The sequence below is a fragment of the Pseudophryne corroboree genome, chromosome 5, assembly GCF_028390025.1.
Source record: "Pseudophryne corroboree isolate aPseCor3 chromosome 5, aPseCor3.hap2, whole genome shotgun sequence".
Taxonomy (NCBI): Eukaryota; Metazoa; Chordata; class Amphibia; order Anura; family Myobatrachidae; genus Pseudophryne; species Pseudophryne corroboree.
The window spans coordinates 214,401,580-214,425,216 of record NC_086448.1 but is presented as its reverse complement, the minus strand read 5'-3'; the positions used below and the strand labels follow the sequence as shown (position 1 = coordinate 214,425,216).

The 23,637-nt window shown below is 43.2% G+C and overlaps 1 long non-coding RNA gene across 1 annotated transcript in view; it reads right to left on the bottom strand.

Moving 5' to 3' along the window:
- LOC134928935 (uncharacterized) overlaps window positions 1–22,504 on the bottom strand; it is a 331,597-nt gene extending 309,093 nt beyond the window's left edge. The window contains exons 1-2 of the long non-coding RNA XR_010178139.1: window positions 22,360–22,504; window positions 21,349–21,455 (exon numbers count right to left, since the gene is read on the bottom strand). This is a non-coding gene — a long non-coding RNA (uncharacterized LOC134928935). The remainder of the gene's footprint in view (window positions 1–21,348; window positions 21,456–22,359) is intronic.
- Window positions 22,505–23,637: the final 1,133 nt, after the last annotated feature.

Genomic DNA, 23,637 nt, shown 5'->3' with positions numbered 1-23,637 from the left:
CATATTATAGTCCGTTTGGTAGTCAGACTTGGAAGTATCTTTAAATGATGAGGACTGGGAGGAAATTCACTCTAATGCGGATTCTAGTTCTATTTTCATTCGCATACAATGAAAGATACTAAAATTATTATCCTGTTGGTATGATGCCCAGTGCTAAAAGTATGGTAGTACGGAGTACCATTAAGTACCACCAACCCACCGCTGGGGCATAATTTATAAGGGGCATTTTTGTAAAATGGTGTCAGTGGTATAACTGTGTGTGGCATAATATGTAATAGGCATTACAGTGTGTGGTATAATATGTAATGGGCATTATGGTGTGTGGCATTATATATAGGCATTATATATATAATGGGCGTTATGGTGTGTGGCATAATGTGTAAGGGTGTTACGGTGTCTGGCATAATGTGTAAAGGGCATTACGGTGTGTGACATTATGTGGAAATGCCCCTATTGTCATGTAGCGGCTCCATAGTTTTGTGTGACCACGCCTCCTCACGACATGTGACCATGCCCATTTTTACTATCAGTACCACTAAGAAAAATTTCCACTTGCACCACTGATTATGCCCCTACCCAACTACACAAAATGGATGTAGACAAATCTAGTTGATGCTGGAGGGACTATGTTGTGTAGGGATCATATCTCATCTTTCATCTGGTGGCTCTGTCCCAAAATTTGTAACTTCTGGATAGACATTCAACATTTGGTAACCTCATTACTGGGTATTGTAGTGCCTTTTTCTCCCAAGTTTTTCCTTCTGTCGCTGAGCTTACCTGGGGCTTCTCACCACTGAAATAAACTCATACATCACATTACAGCAGCTGCTACCTGTCAGCCTGCACTAAAATGGAGGAAGCCTCATAATTATTATTATTATCCTTTATTTATATGGCACCACAAGGGTTCCGCAGTGTCCAATTACAGAGTACATAAACAAATCATCAAAACGGGAAAACAGCAACTTACAGTTGACGACAATATAGGACAAGTACAGGGTAAATAAACATAGCTGCAGACACTGGAATAAGTATCAGGTGGCAGAAGACTGCTGGATTTGGTGCAGTTGAAGATTATTAAAGTAAGAAAAAGGATAAGCACATGAGGGAAAAGGGCCCTGCTCGTGAGAGCTTACATTCTAAAGGGGAGGGGTAGACAGACAGGGGTGACACAGACGGGGTACATAGAGAGTGTGAAACAGAGGGTTAAGATGAAATTTGGCTGGGTTTGGTGAAGAAGTGGGTCTTGAGAGCCCGTTTGCAGTTTTGTAGAGATGTGTAGAGTCTGAGAGGGAGAGGTAGGGAATTCCAGAGAAATGGAGCAGCACGTGAAAAATCTTGGAGGTAGGAGTGGGAGGAGGTAATCAGTAGACAGGAGAGTCGGCGTGCATTAGCAGAGCAAAGAGGACGGGTGGGAGTGTAAAGGGAGAGAAGGTCAGAACTCATGCTCCTTCATTACACACAAATCTCTCCAGAATGGAAAACATGCTCACTGTTCTCCACAACTCTTTCCTATATTCTTCCAAACTATGGGAACCGTAGCATCTCACTACGGGGCCCATTTATCATTGCTTATTTGTGTTTTTTTCACCCAAAACTCTAGTTTTCGGGGGTTAGCCGCAAAAATTAGGTATCATCTGAATGTATGTGGTAGGGACCGCAGCAGATATCGCTGATACCTACTGCGATCCCTCCATTGCCTCCCGCAGTCGCATCCTCCATAGGTTTCTATGAGGGATGCAATGCTGCCAGATTTACCAATATCCAGAATGTGAAGCATTCCCGATATTGGCCCCCGCAGCTACCGCCATCTGAAGATCCCGCCCAGCTCGCATTGAAAATGCGATCTATGATAAATGGCTCCTTATAACATTCATCCAATATCTGTTGGAAAACCTCTGTTTTTATCCACTTTGAAATATTCCTTCCTCCACTTAGATTATTTCCCCTCTTCCTTTTTGGGCTCCCCTGTGCTACATGCAGATCAGCATGTTTACCCTCTCTGCTCGTTATCTTAAGACATCGCAATATAAAAAATAAAGGATCAACATATCACACGGTGTCCTATTCTATTATTACAGGTTTTCTATGATTAGCCAAAAAAAATGTGAGCACCCCCATAAGATACACAGAAAACTGCTCAACACAATAGATTAAACATTTTTAGACAGAATTTACTGAATTATTTTTTATGATAAAACTTTATTTTTATTAAAAATATTCAAAGTTTGCTTCTCTAGGTAACTAGACCAGCGAATAACCAAGTCTTTGGTCCATAGAGAAAAAAAACGTCCATGGATTAAGCAAAACATTTGATGTTTAATCCTCTCTGTGATACAAAGAAGACAGATTCATCTTAAATCATTTAAAGATGATTTTTTGTTCATCACATATGAAAAAAAACTTTTATCCTCAAACTGTCAGAGATGCATCAGCATACATTTAAATTCATGCATCAAAAATATGGTAAATGATTTATGCAAAAGAAAAACAGTACATTAGAATATCTTCGTCAGTGTTTGTACGATGGAAGAGAGGGAATAGACAGATGATAGTTCCCTCATTCCTTTCACTAATGTTAATTAATAATGCAGAAGACTGAACATGACGAGCAGTGAAATAAGTCTACAAAACTATTTAACACATTGTCATCACCAGTTCTTATCATCCAATAAGAGTAATTGACCAGCACAAAGAGGCAATGAAAATAGCAGTATTAAATTAAATTGTCATCATCTGTTTTGGTTGCATTGGCAAAATTAAGAGTAGTGTACATGTTGGGCAGAGGGTGGCTTAGAGACTCTGAGACCTTCATTTCTTGGATAAAATAACAATTAAAGGGAGAGGGAGAGAGAGAGAGAGAGAGAGAGAGAGAAGGTAAAAAAGTCAGACAAATAGATATAACTTTCATCTGTTTCATGCATCCTGTGAAATCCCATTCTAGAACATTCTAGGATTTGGTTTGTAAATGCTTCGGCTTGTCGCCTTGTAAATCTAATTGTTCCACTCTTTGGCAATGCTGATTTTATTACACGGTCTTGAAATTTGGACCCTGGCTGGCAGATTTGGTTACATTTCTGAGCAATATTACTCATGGGCACACTTTTCTTGTGCTGGGCGCACACTTTGAGATTGTTTGTCAGTCTGACAAACCAATTATCTGACATACTGACTACAGTCTATATCTTTGCCATACATTGGTATACTATGGCAACAGACATGTTGGATGATTTTGCATGTCTGACAGACCAATAATTACTGCACGGTCGCAGCATTACACTTCAATTATTGGCCCAATGAGCTGATTATTGGCTGCTCAGGCTGATGTGTGCCCAGCATTACTCTCTTAGATTTGCAAGAAAATTACCATATTCCCCATAAAAATCGCATGTCATAGTCCAAAAAGCAGATGAGAAAAGATGAAGAATGTGGAATACATTGACACTGCAGTAAGTTCTTGGCCAATTTTAGATTAACAGAAATATATTTTTGTAACAGAATTCTTAAATAAAGATTGTTTTAGTAAGTATAGGTGGGGATTCTGAGTTCTTTGCTCAAATATTACTTATTTTCTAAACTCAATATGAATCAATTGTGTATCATTTGTGTATAACAACACCTTTGTTGAAAGGAAGAAGAACCAAGAAAGAAAGGGATCGGAGTACAAAGTCATTTGTCTGAATTTTTAGCTTTGATTATCATATGTGTTGTTGGCATTATGATAGCAGTGAAATAGTTACAGATGTCCATCCCAATGAACTGCTATATGAATCCCATTCCTTTCCACATCCAGCAGAAAGACATGCACTGATTCTGACTAACATACCCAACCAGCTGACAGCAGAATTTTGAATTGCCCTGCTACTGCCACGTTGGAGCTAATCCTGCAGTAAGAGACTATTGCATGTAATCAGCACTCTAGTGACAGCTTTGTAAGCATATTATAATATTACTCCTAGTCTACTGTACCTTCATATTACATTGTACTGAATGTTGTCCTGAGAAACCAACAGATGTGGTTGACAATCCAACAGTTGACAAACCAACAGAGGTGTGACAATCATGGGGTCAATTGCAAAAATAGGGGTGCTCAGCAATAAGTATCCATCCAATCAGAGCCTATCCACATCTTTGCATACAAAGAAGCCTCTCTTGGACTTTATGCCACTAAGCAGAAGATCCAGTGTAGCCAGATTACTCTCATTACCCGGGCTGGATTAAGCCCTTGGGGGGCCCAGGGCACCAAGACAAGAGGGTGCAGCAGGGAGAGTAGTACGGCTATGCATGTGGCTTCCTCTCGGGCAGCACAGTCGGGGACTGAGTCAAGCAATGTCCAGCCTTGTGCCCCGGCAGCCTAGAGAGTGGCAACAGAGCGTTAAAGAGCTCTGGTCAGGAGGGCCCCTTAAAACAAGGGGGCCTGGTGTACTGACCCCCTGGGACCACCCTTAATCTGGCTCTGCTCATTACAGGACATCATAACAAGGTTGCTCTAGCAGCAGTTAAATGCCTTAAAGTGTCATACTCAGTCTGCATGTTTTATTTCAGCTGCACGACACAAAAACATGGCCAGGTGCACGGAAAACAGAGGGTGAATTTACCAAAACCTGGAGAAATTCCAGACATGGAAGACAACTAAGAAAGACAATTGCATAGATTTCTACATTCAGTCGGGTCATTGGGAATTGCAGTTCAGTGGGATTGCAATTATTCATTTTGTCTGACAAAAATGTAGATGTTTTTAAGCAGAGATGATGTACTGACACTTCTTAAAAGGACATAAAACTTTAAATAAGAGCTAAAACTATAAACATGTCTCCTGTGCTCTGATCTTTGTGCTCTAATCCAGTGAACTGCTTACGGCCCTTTTCTAGTACATTAGTCACATTCAACATATCCTTATCTTAGTTGAAAATCAAACATGAACTAATTTAATGGCAATGATATATTTGCTTTTTTTTACAATAAAAAGTTCAGCTTACAACTACTAAAGCTATCAAATCACACTGTGTCGGAGAAGGGAGTGAAAGAGCCACCATACAAATTACATTGCTTTTCTGAATCAATGATGCATGAGCAAAACAGAAGGGAACCATATGGGATCATTCTTATCCAAAATGTTCATCACTAGACTAAAAAGAAAAAAAAAACACACACATGACACAACACATGAGCATAATAAAGTATATTATATATAACACTGTATGTATAAAGAGGTTAATAGGTTAATAAAAAAAAACCTCTTTATACTACTTTATTGCAGAAAATATGTTTAATTCTGAAACAGTTAAAGGTCAGCCATTTCTAATTTCCAATTGTGTTGATCCAAAGAATGCGAGCCAAATTTATGTTTACAGTCCCCATAATGGCAAATAAATACCTGGGATCAATCACCCCAATTATACTATTAGCACAATTTTTTTTAAAAGTTCAGTTACAGTCTCCTCCGGGTAGGGGTGTGTGTGTGGGTGGGGGGGGGGGGGGGGGAATAAAAGCTGTGGCCATTCGTAAAATGAACACATGGACTCTTAAGGTGGGTACACACTGATAGATATATCTGCCGATCAATTGATATCTATGGACGGATCGGGCAGTGTGTTCAGCTGTCAATCACCGCCGGCTGCCACAGCATGTGTACGGTCGGCCGGCCAACCGCCCGTACACACACAGCGACGTGCCAATATATCGGTAGATATATTGCCCGTCGGCTGTGCTATGGGGCCAACGCGATACGTCATTAACTGGGCGGGCGTGTACAGACGGCCGCCCAGTTCAGCTGTCAATCACCGCCGGCTGCCACAGCATGTGTACGGGCAGTCGGCCGAATCGCCCGTACACACACAGTGACGCGCCAATATATCGGTAGATATATTGGCCTTTGGCTGTGCTGTGGGGCCGACGCAATATGTCTGTGAACGACGGAGTTCACAGACCTATTGCCCGTACACACTGGCCGAAGGACCAGCGATATATCGGCCGTTCAAGAGAACGGCCGATATATCGGCCAGTGTGTACCCACCTTTACCGCCAAAATACTAAGACCATGGGGGTCATTCTAAGTTGATCACACGTAACAACTTTTTGCTGCCCATGCTATCAACTAGATGCCGCCTATGGGGAGTGGATTTCTGCATAGCAGGGATGCGAACGCTTGTGCAGCCCTGCTATGCAAAAAAAGTTTCCTGTAAAAGAAGAGAGTTATTTACCCTGTGTGATCGATCCAGCGATGCAGGTCCCGGAACTGACGTCAGACATCCGCCCTCCAAACACCTGGACACGCCTGCATTGGACTCACCACTCCCAGAAAACAGTGAGTTGCCGCCCCGGAACGCCTTCCTGCTGTCAATCTTCTTGCGATCACTCCAGTGATCGCTTTCTTCGTTCTTCTAGTCATTGCCCGGCGACGGCCGTCGCTGGGCAACGATGCGCATGCTCAATGCGGCCGCTACGCAGGCACAGACCTGACCCATTTGCACCACTGCGACAAACAGAATCAGAATGACCCCCTATGGATAATGTTAGTATCCTTATAAAGGAAACAAAAAGTTGTTCCCATTATATTTTAAATGTTATAAATGTTTATAAATATTGCTTAAGTAGAATATGAAGTATCCATCAGCTAAATGATAACTTAAAGAGTCTTGAATCAGTAGGTTATAAAATGCAGGGCTTGTTTAGTTTTTACCCCTTTCACACAACACAAATAACCCGGTATTGACACCGGCATATTGCCGAGTCGACACGGGTCGGTGTGCGGTGTGAAAGGGCTGTGGTCGAATTCCCAGGTCGCTTGACCCGGTAATTCAACCCGGGAATAAAGCAGTGTTATTCCTGGTTTGAATAGCGGGTCAGTGGCAGCGTGAACCGGACCCTTTCATTACATAGGGAGACTCGGTGCGGAGATCAGCTCATCTCCCAGTGCCGCCTCTGCCCCCTGCCACTATGGCAACCGACGTGGCATGTTGCCGGGTTGGGAAGCCTTCCATTAGTGTCCAGTGCCGGATCCCACCCGGGAATGACCCGTTTCCAATTCCCGGGTATGATCCGGCACTGGCAATGTGAAAGAGGTATTGGTAATTTTAAATCCAACATGCGGCCAGAAAGTGACATTCAAATCCACTGATCTGAATGCTTTGCCGACTTCATTGTACACAGTAGTGACATGCGGTAAGGTGAATGGCTGAGGAGGAACACATGGGAATGGGTCTGAATGCTGGGAGTCTGCATCACCCCCTACTCACTGTAACTCTTCCCTCACTACACTAAGCTACAATGGCCCTCATTCCGAGTTGTTCGCTCGTTAGTGGTTTTCGCAACGGAGCGATTTGTCGCAAACTGCGCATGCGCAATGTTCGCAGTGCGTCTGCGCCAAGTAAATTTGCCAAAAAGTTAGGTATTTTACTCACGGCTTAACGAAGAAATTTCTTCGTTCTGGTGATCGGAGTGTGATTGACAGGAAGTGGGTGTTTCTGGGCGGAAACTGGCCGTTTTATGGGTGTGTGCGGAAAAACGCTGCCGTTTCTGGGAAAAACGCGGGAGTGGCTGGAGAAACGGGGGAGTCTCTGGGCGAACGCTGGGTGTGTTTGTGACGTCAAACCAGGAACGAAACTGACTGAACTGATCGCAGTGGCAGAGTAAGTCCCGAGCTACTCAGAAACTGCAAAGAAATTTCTATTCGCAATTATGCAAATCTTTCGTTCGCAATTCTGCAAAGCTAAGATTCACTCCCAGTAGGCGGCGGCTCAGCGTGTACAAAGCTGCTAAAAGCAGCTAGCGAGCGAACAACTCGGAATGAAGGCCAATGTCCATTGATTCACCTACATGTATCCATACATCTTCTCTTGCTGCTGCTGAGTGCCTAATTCAGCATGGATCGCAAATGTGCAAAAAAATCGCACATCTACAATCCATTTCACTAACATGCGGGGTGACACCCAGCACAGGGCAAATGTGCCCCGCATGCCAGGTACTGCACCCCCACAAACATGCAAAAGCATCACACAACGGCGATGCTTTCGCATGTTTAGGGTAGCCCTCTATCTACACAGCCTAGGTGCTAAAGCAGATGGTTAGCCACAATGTTTTGGGATACAGCGGCTGCATGAGACGTTACGCAGCTGCCACGGCCTGCCCCGCAAATGGTCTGGACGCGCCTGCGGTGTCTAGTCTGTGCACCCCCAATAACACTGCAATGCCCTTAAAGCACCACCGCGATGCCCCCGCCTGCCCCGCAAACGCCTCTGCCTGTCAGTAAGGTAGAGGCGTTCACACATGTGAGATGCCTTCACATCTCTCACTGTGTGCACACGCGCAGTGTGGCTTCTGCATGTGCGCACACTGCACAGGGTATCAGCATGCAAACTAAGCTGCAGCAGCATCCCATACTGAAGGGCCCTGAGCTTCCGACTACAGAGCACTTCCTGGTCACATAACACATCTAAGTGACCATCAGTGCACAAGGCACACCCCCGCACTATGAGGCATGCCTCTTTTAGCTCCCTTTCTGTGCAGCTTTACTGTCCATGGTGCAGCCCAACCAGCTGCGTTTATAGAGAGGAGGGGACCCATGCTCAGACTCTGTGTGTGGGCCCTCTCCTCTCCTGTAGCCATCACCGCCACTGCTAGTGCTCTCAGCGCTGTGACTCTGGCACAGTGCCGGAGTCTACAGCGCATGCACAGGACTCTGAAAAATGGCCGCTGCGCCATTTTTCCGTAGTCCTGCGCATGCGCTGTAGACTCTGGCACAGTCATTACTTAGTAGAAATCACTTGGAAGATTAACCCATTGGGTTAATCAGTCGCTGATAAAATACAATTTATTATGAAAACATATATTTAAAATTAATTTAATTGCCCCTTATCCAAAAAATGTGAATGATCCTAGATATATGGATAAAAATGTTCTGGTCCTGCCTCAGGAAATGAGATAGAGAAGGGTGAAGACACAGTGAGTCATAAACCCATCTCATCCGACCAGTACAGATAATCTGTATTAATGAGACCAAATGGTCAGTAGATTTATAATCCTGTCATAAACCAAAGCAGGAATTGGCAGCTTTGTTTTAACAATATGAAGATGCTATAATATTGGTATATCGTAATTTATGAAAAGGAGAGGAAAAATATCCTAATTGGAGATGAAAAGGATAGACACAATTGGTGATACTGCTGTTGGAGTCACCTGCCACCTAACATACAGGATGATTGTTGCTCTACAACACTGGGTATTCCCTGTGAGTCTCCTCTTCAGGTACTAACTCAGCCCACACTGTTTCGCTTCCAAGATCGGACGAGATCGGGCATTAGCAGTGTGGTTTGATAGTAGAGAAAATAGGGCCAGACTCCAATGAGAGTGCACCTATATATGACAGAGTGACGGTTAGGTCACAGAGATGCAGTGTGGATCTGCTGTTTATGTTAGGCAGGAGGCATCAAATTCCACTGGGGTGGTACTGTGCCCCTGGATCATAAATGAGAGTCCACGAAAAGGGAAGAGGAAAGGAGTATGTACACTATAGCGTATAGTAGTGTACATCTTTCTCCAAATTGATGGATATAGGATATAGGTATAAATTTAATGCATATATATCAGAGTGTACCAAAACGGAAGTTATTTGGTTATATATGCAGTGATACTGTGATTATTGACAGGGAAAAAAATCTACAAGTAAGTATTTAAAGTTTAGATTATTCTTGCTGGTATCAGAATTATAATTCTGGAAATATAGTCACTAGAGATACAAGATGTAAGCTGTAACTGTTGCAATAAATGGTACATTAGGTAACATTGGTGGATTCATGCTTGGTCTTAAGCAGCAGTAAAGTGCTGGGATTACTAGGAGAAAATCACAAGAAAAAGTGCATAATTGTCTTCTTAACAAATATAACTTATTCCTAGTGAAAAATCTATGTATCGTCACAATTTGTGATATCAGACCTGTATAATTCCAGGGATATAGATACAATTCTAAGACAGCTGGGCACAATGACCCAAAATGACCAGATGGAATAATCTGACCTGAGGCTGGAAAGATATTTCAAATGCAGCTGGACAAACCTAGACCCATTTGGACTGGAAAACGCGTTTCACCCCTGTGGGGCTTGCTCACTTCAGGAAGTGAGCAAGCCCCACAGGGGTGAAACGCGTTTTCCAGTCCAAATGGGTCTAGGTTTGTCCAGCTGCATTTGAAATATCTTTCCAGCCTCAGGTCAGATTATTCCATCTGGTCATTTTGGGTCATTGTGCCCAGCTGTCTTAGAATTGTATCTATATCCCTGGAATTATACAGGTCTGATATCACAAATTGTGACGATACATAGATTTTTCACTAGGAATAAGTTATATTTGTTAAGAAGACAATTATGCACTTTTTCTTGTGATTTTCTCCTAGTAATCCCAGCACTTTACTGCTGCTTAAGACCAAGCATGAATCCACCAATGTTACCTAATGTACCATTTATTGCAACAGTTACAGTTTACATCTTGTATCTCTAGTGACTATATTTCCAGAATTATAATTCTGATACCAGCAAGAATAATCTAAACTTTAAATACTTACTTGTAGATTTTTTTCCCTGTCAATAATCACAGTATCACTGCATATATAACCAAATAACTTCCGTTTTGGTACACTCTGATATATATGCATTAAATTTATACCTATATCCTATATCCATCAATTTGGAGAAAGGTGTACACTACTATACGCTATAGTGTACATACTCCTTTCCTCTTCCCTTTTCGTGGACTCTCATTTATGATCCAGGGGCACAGTACCACCCCAGTGGAATTTGATGCCTCCTGCCTAACATAAACAGCAGATCCACACTGCATCTCTGTGACCTAACCGTCACTCTGTCATATATAGGTGCACTCTCATTGGAGTCTGGCCCTATTTTCTCTACTATCAAACCACACTGCTAATGCCCGATCTCGTCCGATCTTGGAAGCGAAACAGTGTGGGCTGAGTTAGTACCTGAAGAGGAGACTCACAGGGAATACCCAGTGTTGTAGAGCAACAATCATCCTGTATGTTAGGTGGCAGGTGACTCCAACAGCAGTATCACCAATTGTGTCTATCCTTTTCATCTCCAATTAGGATATTTTTCCTCTCCTTTTCATAAATTACGATATACCAATATTATAGCATCTTCATATTGTTAAAACAAAGCTGCCAATTCCTGCTTTGGTTTATGACAGGATTATAAATCTACTGACCATTTGGTCTCATTAATACAGATTATCTGTACTGGTCGGATGAGATGGGTTTATGACTCACTGTGTCTTCACCCTTCTCTATCTCATTTCCTGAGGCAGGACCAGAACATTTTTATCCATATATCTAGGATCATTCACATTTTTTGGATAAGGGGCAATTAAATTAATTTTAAATATATGTTTTCATAATAAATTGTATTTTATCAGCGACTGATTAACCCAATGGGTTAATCTTCCAAGTGATTTCTACTAAGTAATGAGTGCGCCCACACAAGAGCCTTCTTTCTTCTCCCTTTGTTTACATATGTGTTTCTGGCTCTGGGCGCACCCCCATACTGGACTTTAAACTTAAGATTTACTTAGAAATTGTCCAATTTTTGGTTTCTTCTTTAATCAACAATTAAATTATAGACCGGTGCCGGGTCGCTCTTCCTCTTGCTATAGACTCTGGCACAGTGCCAGAGTCTCTAACGCTCAGTGCGCTGGCAGCACCCACACACAGTCGCCGATGGACGCCGGAAAGGTAAGTATAGAAGAAATGGGTGCGGTGTGGGCCCCCTCTGGACCCAGGGGCCCGTGTGCACCGCACACACTGCACCTATTATAGATACGCCAGTGAGCCCAACCCCCAGCTCTGCAAAGCAGTGTCTGACTGTAGAACCGAGGCAGAGTTGTTGCTGCCTCATATCTCATCTCCCTGCAGCTCCAGGGATCTCCACAAAAAAGAATTACAATAAATAAAGATGTTTATGTTACAAATATCTTATTTGTATTCTAATTGTTTGTCTATAAAATTTCAGGAGTCTTCCTCCCATGTCTACCCTGACTACACGTCCCTGGTACACAGACAGCAATTAATATCACTGGTGTATCTACAATGAGCAGGGTGTTTGGTGCACATGAGCCCCTGAGTCAAAAGGTGCCCACTATACACATGTGCACCCATTGAATATATTTAACTTTCAGCCACCGCTGAAGGAGCCACCAGAAAATAGCACCAGTGTCATTTTCCCAGTGATATTCGCAGTAGAGAAAGCACCAAAAAAACTTGCATATGTGCTGACCTTAGTGGGGGAGACCCACACAGAGATTGGACATGGTCCCCCTCCTCCAAGTGACTGCAGTACACAATTTGGAGAAGGTTGCTAAAATATTATGCGGGCATTGTTTTCTCATGGTAACTCCTGAGTCCTTGTAAGAATCATTTTGCGAGCAATGCTTGTGAGCAGAAATACACTACGCCGACGCCGGGATGCCAACAGCCAGAATACCAACGGCGAGCGCAGAATTTCCCCTTGTAGGCTTGCTGCACTCGTCACGATTTGGGCCCGGGGGTTATATTCCCCCTTGGGTGGTTGCATGGACCACCACCCAAGTGGGGGTTCTGGGCAACGGGTGGGTTTCCGACCACCGGTATTTTAGCGGTTGTTGAGATTCTGGCATCAGTCTCCTTACCGCTGGGATCCTGGCAGCCGGCAACTTGAATGCTTCCCTATTGTATATGTAGTTATTGTATATGTAGTGGTGTAGTGACCTTTCACAATGCACCTTATATTTTCAGTGACATACAGATATGTCCATCATCATACATCTTTGCTGCAGTCACGTCAAACAGCCAGGTCAGGTGAGAATCTTCTAACGTCGGGCGCCTTTTTTGCTGAAAATGCACCTTAGTCACATCACAATGGATGCTGTGTTGATTAATTTGATATGCAACACTTTTATGTGACACTTCTGTGTGCAACTGAGTCTGAAACAGTATACGTGTAAGAGCTGTATAAGTGCTGCAGTGTAGCAGCCAAAGCTTTTTTCCAATACAAGTTCTGTTCTGCTCCATATACAGACACAAACCAGTATCCAATTGCCGGCGTAAATTAACCGCACAGCAAAAATGGACTAAAATAGGCTGATAGTATATCGGGCTATCCAATAGTAGCCCACTTTTACCGTGGACCCATGTGTTATCGCGCAATAATGGGTCTCTGAGGGCTGCTTATCAGAGATTCTGCATTGCGTGCCTAAGGCACATGAAGCCTAATTTCCTATGAGTGCAGTCAGTCAGGGGCTAATTGGACAGCCCCGGGGAAATCCAATAACTGCGGTAATTTACCGCAGTTAATTTAATATCCCCCTCAGTCACATACTATATACAAGTTTCATGTAAATATATATAAAATTAACCAGCACAGTCTCCCTGTGTGTCCTAGTCACACTGCGTTGGGACCAAAATGCATTTTCGGCAAAAAAAGTCGCCTGATGTTAGCATAGTTGCATGGGAGCCGGTGACTCACTCAGACCAGGCATATTGCGCTGCATGGTGTATTGAGGCTAGCTGTATGTGGATGCATCTGTATTATTCTTATGATTATTATTATTATTACAACATATTTATAAGGCGCCACCATTGTTACGCAGCGCCGTACATACAGTACACCTTAGAACAATACAGGGTATACAGAACTTAACATCACAGAAAACTAAAACAGAGCACAGGTAACAATTAGCACCACAGTTCCCAGTACACAATACAGCTGAGATGTAAGGAAGCAAAGGAGTAATCGGCGTACTACTGGGGGCGGGCAGCCGTTGGAAGAGATAAACAGTCACGAGCAGAAGGAAATGCAGATATAGACAGTCACTGAGTGGGAGAGAGCTGTAATTGAAGTGCAAGAGAAGAGGACTGTGAGAACAAGAGGGAAGTGAGCCCTGCTCTAAGGAGCTTACAATCTAAGGGTTGAGGGAGACCGACAGGTGACATGAGGCACAAGCAAGCGGGAGGTGGCCTGGTGTCAGGAAATAAGCGAGGCAGCGATAGCCAAGGCGTGAGGATGGGAGAGCGATCTGAAGACTGGGTTATGCGGAAGGGTACATTCATTGGCTATAAGGAAAGCCATTCCCCATCAGTGCACAAAAATGCAGGATTATTCACATTCACAACAGACACTATCTTGAATCAAAGTATTTCCTTCTACAATTGGATTGTTTGCAGAGCTTGTGTACTTTAGAAATGGTTTACTGTTTGTACTAATAATGCCTTTGCAGGCATTTGGTGATCTGATTGCTTTACTACAGTATCTTATCCACAATACTGCAAGGCTACCTGTTCTATTGTAACCAATTCCTTTGACTTGATAAGGCAAAGTGTTTGTTTATGCTGGTCTTAAGGATCTTTCTTTGAAGATAACACTTGTTTCTTCCTAGCCATATGCTGTGACTTGAGAAATGCATTCTACAAAAACAGCATTCAGCAAATCTTTCTCCTAGTTTCAAATACACAGACCACTTCCCTCGCCTTATTCTATTTGAAAGGTGCCAAGGGGTCTGTATACTGCAAGGATTTGTAAAATTGTGTTTCTGCATCAGAAATCAGGAAATATATAGCTGTGTACATCACAAGCACGCATGGTATATATTAAAGCGATAAGGTCACTCCTGAAATGTAATTCACAATATAGAGCCTGAAATGATATGTGACATGTTCCGACAAGGAGCAAGTCACAAGCCATGTAAGAGAAATTTGATTTATGAACAGTTTTAAACTCAATTGCTAATTTTACCAAAGTTCAGATTTTTAAATGATGTTATGAGCGTAATGCTGTCAAAAATAGTAAATTATTTTTCTAGGTTTTTATTATTTTCTTGATATCAAATGTAATCCTATTTTTATGTCAAAGAACCACACAATATAAAATACTATTTCTCCTAATAATAAATGCATCTTTCATTTTCAAAAATATATATATTGTATACCTCCCAACTGTCCCACTTTCATCAGGACAGTCTCATTTCTCTGGGACTGTCCGACCCGTGGGCCACAGTGGTCCGTGGTGGGGGAGCACATACGCAGTGGGTGAACAGATGTCATGTGCGTGTGACGGCATCTATTCATAGTACAGGGAGATATGTGTATATGTATATACTGTATGTATTTTTGATCTTCGAGGGCTCATAAACGGTATGATGGATCTGGACCGAACTTGGTACACATACCCTTCACTATCCAACTTAAAATACTGGAAGGGTTTCAACAAAAGAAATCCACCCCTTTTAGGGCCATGGCCGTATATATATATATATATATATATATATATAAAATGTATGTACATATACATATATATATATATAAATATTTATATATATATATATGATGTGTATATATATACATATATATATATATATATATATGGGGAGAGCTAACAGCGCCAAGAGAGCAGTAGTCTATTTATCACAATGTGTCAGCAAATTGGTACCCCCAACGCTGCAGTCTCTTCGTGCCACTCCCTGGTGTATAGAGGGCGTCTGCTGTATCTTAAATATGTCCCACACTAGTACATGTGCCAGGTTAAAATTGGAAAATGGAAAAGGTAGATAAGATACTTCTAAGTGACCTTTGGTGGCGTAAGTATATATAGAGACTGCGTAATTATAAAAAGGTATGTACAGGCTTTTATTTCAAAAATAACAATTAAAAAACAAATATACACAAAAATATTAGTCAATGCATGTATCTATGTGTTCTTTTTATAAAAAACACACTAGAAAACATATAAAAACATATAAAAAAGGAGGTCGTAAAAGAATGGATAATTTAGAATATATAAATATATATATAAAAATCTTCTAGCTGTATGTATCAAGGATAGGAAGATACATAAAAATATCTTAGCTGAGAATTATGTAGTAGTATCAGGTATCACCCAGTGCGTTTCGTCTGATCTGACTTCATCAAGGGGTCTTTACATCCTCCTCTTTTATATGTTTTTTTATATGTTTTCTAGAGTGTGTCATTTATAAAAAGAACACATAGATAGATACATGCATTAACTCACTTTGCTGCTTGACAAATATTTTGGATTACCTATCATGCGTTTTTTACATTTTTGTGTATATTTGTTTTTTAATTGTTATTTTTGAAATAAAACCCCGTACATACCTTTTTATAATTACGCAGTCTCTATATATGCTTACGCCACCAATGGTCACTTAGAAGTATCTTATCTACCTTTTCCATATATATATATATATATATATATTTATATATATATGTATATAATGCATTGCTCTTGTTTGTTTGATTGTACTGTGGTCGGACCTCACGACGGAATGCGTCAGGCAGAACTTTGACTCTGGGAGCCTGTTCTGGGCCTTCCACTGAATAGATTTGGAAGAAAACTTCACAGAGTGTTAACATTCAATCCCAGAAGACATAGTAGGGCGTTGGGGTCCCGGCCGAACCACACGTTGGTGTACACTGGCCAGAACTTTGACCCGTGTAGCCTGTTCTGGGTCTGCCATTGGATGGATTTGGAATAAAACTTCACTGAGTGGAAACATTGCATCCCAGAAGACATATTATGGGGTTGGGGGTGGTCGGACCTCTAGGCGGAATACGCCAGAGACCACTGTGACCCGATCAGCCTAGTTTGAACCAGGGCCGTAACTAGGTGTGTGCAGAGGGGGCAGGGTAGGCTGCGTGTTGGTGGCACTTATAAATTATCTGTTTTAATTACTTTCACTTGAAGCTTCTCCCCTTTTTGAAGTTCAGCATCTCCTGACTGCCCTTGTTTCCTATCCTGACCCCTTCTGTCGCTAATACCTAGTGTGTGTCTGTAAGAGACTGGATGTGTGGCTGCACACTACATACTGTAGATCTGCTCAATTGCAAGGCTGATTATTATTTTGCACAGTACCAGTAGCTTCATATAATGTTCATAGTTTTTATGCAGAATCAAATAGCTCAAAGAGTAGGGTGTTTCATTAGAATTCAACAGGTTATAGGTTTGAATCCCGGGTTATGGCATATTATTGAAATGTGTTATTTAATAAAGGGTATTGTAACTGAATAACAACAACAAGCTCTCAAGTTAAGTGCATGAATGTGGTATAAAGAGGATTTTTGGCCTAATCCATTTTCTTACAGTGGTCTAAAAATGTGTGTGTATTAATTATATATTATATACAGGTTGAGTATCCCTTATCCAAAATGCTTGGGACCAGAATTATTTTGGATATTGGATTTTTCCGTATTTTGGAATAATTGCATACCATAATGAGATATCATGGCGATGGGGCCTAAGTCTAGGCACAGAATGCATTTATGTTTCATATACACCTTATACACACAGCCCAAAGGTCATTTTAACCAATATTTTTAATAACTTTGTGCATTAAACCAAGTGTGTGTACATTGAGCCATCAGAAAACAAAGGTTTCACTATCTCACTCTCATTCAAAAAATTCCGTATTTCGGAATATTCCGTATTTCGGAATATTTGGATATGGGATACTCAACCTGTAATATATAATAATATATTATATTATATATTTATAATATATATAAAATGTGGGCTTTCCCTGGGATCAATCTTGTCATGCCCCTTCCCCACAAGGCATGCGCTTTATCTACCTATTGGAAAAATGGTGTGGAAGGGACGCGCAAAATCTCTCCCTGACACAGGGCACCAAAAAGTCTCCTTACGGCTCTGGTTTTAGCCTTCCACTGGATGGATTTGGAAGAAATCTTCCCAAAGTAGTAACATTGGATCCCAGAAGACATACTAGGGAGTAAGGGGCCTGGTCGGACCTCCTTTTGGTGTACGCTAGCCAAAACCGTGACCCGGGGAGCCTGTTCTGATATGATAAGTTACATCCAACTTACTGCATTTTCCCCTTCATACCCCAGTCCAGCACTGGGTTGTGGCATATGTGTGAGTTGGGGTACCGCCTCCAGAATGATGCTATATTTGTGCCGTTGAACCCCGTGCAGTTTCAGTAACTGTAAATATCATGCAGATATCTTTGAAGCCAACCCCATGTCACACAGATTACTAATTTCCATAAATTGTAAAGATTTACTGCAAATATTTTACAGAAAACAATCGTGGAATTTGGCACACAAAACAATAGTTCAAAACTAGGGGAAGTGATCACACAAGTATGAAGGATTAAAGAATATCAGCTATGAAGAAGGTACCATCAATATTAACAATATTATAGACATTTGAAAATCTATTGTCAGTCTGTTCTACAAAATGCCCTAGCAGTACATTTACGTACTGCAGTACTACAGTATTCTACATTGTATGTCAGGTACAAAGTACACAAGTAGAGTTTAGTTGTAAATATACTGGTTGGCATGTATTAATTATTTGTTACCAAAGTACAGTAGCAATGTATCTCTACAGATATCAGTAGCAGAACTTCCTGGATATTAGCAATTGACTGAATGGTTGGAACTTGGAATTGCTGCAACCATCCTGTCCCTTACCATAGTACAAAGCTTATTCTAGTGCTGTATACAGTGGTATCTGCTCATTACCTACATAACAATAGAATGCCCCTGGGTAATATCAAGTTTATATTACTTCATTTACATTGAAACACTGCTTTTAAATTCCTAATGGGGGATTTACATTTTTCCTGGCTTCTCACATTTCAGTAAGTGCGTCAACACCTGTGCTACGGAAACTGATGTGGAGAGTCCACTGTATTCATAGAGAGATCCCTGACTGGCCAGCTCTCAAGGGATATTGCCGACAGAGCTGGGAAGCAGATTATGAGGATAAGCTTACAGATCAACCAGCATTCTCTAGAAGGAATTGTCCATATCAGTTTGAATTGTTTCTTGTGTATACAGTATAAGCAGTACTTGCTGTTCATCTTAAGCCTTCCAGCGCCAGAAGTCTTATTCAAATGGGCACTAGATTTTCACTATTTAGGGTTACAGTGATCTCATCAGGATTATTTTTTTTTTTATTTAAATGTATTGTTTTTCTGTATAGATAAGGCTTTCATTTGGCACCAAACTGTAGTTGATCACATAGATTTTTAAACCCTGTTGGCATTATAGAAAATACAGGACATTTTCTTTAGCAATTCTACATATTTGATTCAAGCCACAAACAAACTATGCACCAAGTTTTATTCTGCAACTTGCAACTATTATAGGGAACCAAGGGCCTAATTCAGATCTGATTGCTGGGCTGCGTTTTTTGCTGCCCTGCGATAAGATAGTCGCTGCCTACAGGGGGAGTGTATTTTTGCTGTGCAAGTGTGCGTTCCTATGTGTTGCAGAGCTGCGCAAAAATCAGTTTGTGCAGTCTCTGCGCAGCCCGGGACTTACTCCTCCAGTGCGATTGAATCCTGCTGATTGGAGGCGGAGCTGATGTCAGAGACCTTCCCTGAAAACGCTTGAGCCCACCTGCGTTTTTCCGGACACTCCCTGAAAACGGTCAGTTACCACCCACAAATGGCCTCTTCCTGCCAATCACCTTGCAAATGCCCGTGCAAATGTAGCCCATCGCACAATCCCGTCGCTGACTGCCGATGCCCATTGTAGCCGTCCGACGCGCCTGCGCATTGCGGTGAATACGCATGCGCAGTTCGGATCTGATCGCCGGCTGGGCGAAATCGCACAGCAGCAATCAGATCTGAATTAGTCCTCAAGGCCCTCACTCAGCTTCAGTTGTAGTTTTGCAATTTTAGCTTAGGAACGCCTGCGCTTTCCCTGACACTCCCAGAAAACGGTCAGTTACCACTCACAAACGGCCTCTTCCTGTCAATCAGCATGCGAATGGCTGTGCGACTGAAATTTTCGCACCAGCCAATTGCTGTTCGGCGATGACCATTGTTGTTTGGCCACACATGCACATTGCGGTGCATACGCATGCGCAGTCTATCGATAATTGCCTGCTGTGCGAAAACGCACAGCAGTGATCAGGTTTGAATCTGGCTAGTGGCGTAAGTTCGTCCCAGTCGCCCGGAGGCATGATACATTTTGGTGCCCCCCTACATATACACACACATACCATATGTAGCTATCCCGCACCCAGGGTGAACAGTAGAAGGGTGCTCAGGTACCTTTCCCAATAGTAATATAGATACACATAGAAAGTGGACGCATTCCAAGTCAGTCATTACAATAAAACAGACACCAGCATACCATTATAGTACACCTACAGTGCTCCCTCACCCACCAGGTCTCCATGGAGATGCTTTGGCGCAGCGGTGTGCCAATATAATTAGTGTTCACTGTAGTATTTTTTTTTTAGGGCAGGGTGCTGATCACGGGGAGGGCACATTTTTCATTCGTGAGGGTAAATTTTTAAGTTAAATGGGCAAACTTAGGTACATACTATAATGCTTGGTGCTCCCATTCCTATGGGCAAAACATGGACAGTGCGCACCGAAGGTGCGCAGCAAAAATCTAGGGGCGTTGTTTCGTGGGGAAGGGGCGTGGCCACATAATAGTGTCAATTCACATTACACCACACGGTAGTGCCCCTAATACACATTGCACCAGTTAGAACCTCCTATACACACTGCGCCAGGTAGAGGCTAGAGCACGTTATACATATTGCGCCAGATAGAGCACATTATACACATTGCGCCAGATAGAGCACATTATACACATTGCGCCAGATAGAGCACATTATACACATTGCGCCAGATAGAGCACATTATACACATTGCGCCAGATAGAGCACATTATACACATTGCGTCAGGTAGGGAGCACTGAGGCACATTGTACCAGGTAGAGAGCACTGAGGCACACTGCACCAGGTAGAGAGCACTGAGGCACACTGCACCAGGTAGAGAGCACTGAGGCACACTGCACCAGGTAGAGAGCACTGAGGCACACTGCACCAGGTAGAGAGCACTGAGGCACACTGCACCAGGTAGAGAGCACTGAGGCACACTGCACCAGGTAGAGAGCACTGAGGCACACTGCACCAGGTAGAGAGCACTGAGGCACACTGCACCAGGTAGAGAGCACTGAGGCACACTGCACCAGGTAGAGAGCACTGAGGCACACTGCACCAGGTAGGGAGCACTGAGGCACACTGCACCAGGTAGGGAGCACTCAGGCACACTGCACCAGGTAGGGAGCACTCAGGCACACTGCACCAGGTAGGGAGCACTAATGGCACACTGCACCAGGTAGGGAGCACTGAGGCACACTGCACCAGGTAGAGCACTGAGGCACACTGCACCAGGTAGAGCACTGAGGCACACTGCACCAGGTAGAGAGCACTGAGGCACACTGCACCAGGTAGAAAGCACTGAGATTAATGTTTACAGCTGCAAAATACTTACAAGGTTAATTTAGCCCAGGGGGACTCTCATGTACGTACCGGGTCCGGCGGCGCACGGCTGGATCCGGCGACGTGGCGGGGTCCGGCAGGCAGCAAACGGCGGGGCGGCAGGGCGCACAAAAACGGGCAGGGCGGGATTCAGCTGTCTAAAAAAGGGGCAGACACCTAGCGTGAACACTAGATATATATTAAAAAAAAGACAAACGCCTCATTCACTTAAACACACGTCTCACTTAAACACACACGCCTCTCACTTACATACACTTCTCACTTACACACACCTCTCACACACGTGCCTCTCACTTACACACACCTCTCACATACACATGCCTCTCACATACACATGCCTCTCACATACACATGCCTCTCACTTACATACACATGCCTCTCACTTATAGGCCCTACACACATAGCGATTTCACTGCACGATATGAACGATCTTGTTCATTAATGAACGAGATATCGTTCATATCGTGCAGTGTGGAGTCCCCAGCGATGAACGATGCGCGACCCCGCGCTCGTTCATCGCTGGGGCCATGTCGGCTGTGCATGCCGGCCAATATGGACGAGATCGTCCATATTTGCCTGCAAGTCTACGGAGCCGGGTGACGGGGGGAGTGAAGAAACTTCACTCCCCCCTTCACTGCCCCCCCCGCCGCTGGGTCGCTCGTCGGCCGTCGGGCACCTCAGCGGCGCATCGCCGAGTGTGTAGGGCCCCTTACATACACATGCCTCTCACACACACACACATGCCTCTCACTTACATACACATGCCTCCCACTTACATACACATGCCTCTCACACACACACACACACACACACACACACACACATGCCTCTCACTTACATACACATGCCTCCCACTTACATACACATACATGCCTCTCACACACATGCCACTCTCACACACATCACACACACACATGCCTCTTTTACTTGAATGTACAACTTTCCTTAAAAACACACACACCTCACTTAAAAACAAGCACACACAAAACACAGTACTTCCCCCCAAATACACCTCTCCCCCACCCCCCACACAGTGCCTACCTTTGGCTATCATCCAGAGCATGGAGGAGCAGAGAGTTCTGAGCTTCCCTCGGCTGGCTTACTAAGGGCCCGGGAGGAGCTGTGCTCTGGAGCTCCCCCTAGCTGCAGCCAGTGCCATCTCTCTCTACAGGAGGCAGCTTCCGTGTCATTGACACAGCTCCTCCATCTGCAATAGCAGCGCAGTCCTCAGGCTGCGTGAGACAGTGGAGGAGATGCGCCCCCTTGTGGCCAGGAGCCCAGCGGCAGCCGACTCCACTGCCTCCCACAGTTCCGCCCCTGAATCTGGCCCCAAGTATCTGTACTTTTATAGAGAATGAGCTGTGTCGAGTCATAATAAAGAAATTATTTATATTGTTTTTCTTCCAAATTTTTATATCTTTAGAATCTTCTATTTAGACATTTATTTAGCTGTAGGTATTATACGTTTAGTGAAAACCTACCACCATAAGAAAAGCTAATTCTCCTAGCTGCAACTAACAGAACAATAGGAATCTGGATGGAATCTGCTTAGTAAAGTGGTGTCACCAGGCAGGAAAAGTGATTTCACCTGAGGTTCCTTTATGGCCAGACATTAGACAGAAGAGACATGGGGGGTCATTCCGAGTTGTTAGCTCGTTATTTTTTTGTCGCAACGGAGCGAATAGTCGCTAATGCGCATGCGCAATGTCCACAGTGCGACTGCGCCAAGTAAATTTGCTATGCAGTTAGGAATTTTACTCACGGCATTACGAGGTTTTTTCTTCGTTCTGGTGATAGTAATGTGATTGACAGGAAGTGGGTGTTTCTGGGCGGAAACAGGACGTTTTATGGGTGTGTGTGAAAAAACGCTACCGTTTCTGGGAAAAACGCGGGAGTGGCTGGAGAAACGGAGGAGTGTCTGGGCGAACGCTGGGTGTGTTTGTGACGTCAAACCAGGAACGACAAGCACTTAACTGATCGCAGATGCCGAGTAAGTGTGGAGCTACTCAGAAACTGCTAAGAAGTGTCTATTCGCAATTCTGCTAATCTTTCGTTCGCAATTTTGATAAGCTAAGATTCACTCCCAGTAGGCGGCGGCTTAGCGTGTGCAAAGCTGCTAAAAGCAGCTTGCCAGCGAACAACTCGGAATGACCCCCATGGTGATTTTGGTCCAGAATAAAAAGCATGTCGTCCATAGTATAGCAGCATTAAATTACAGATGATAATGGGATTAAAATGTTTATATTTCCTCTCTAGAAACCTTGTAATAATCTCTGCTTCCAGATTGCTGGTATAGGCTTGCTACCTTAGTAATCACAT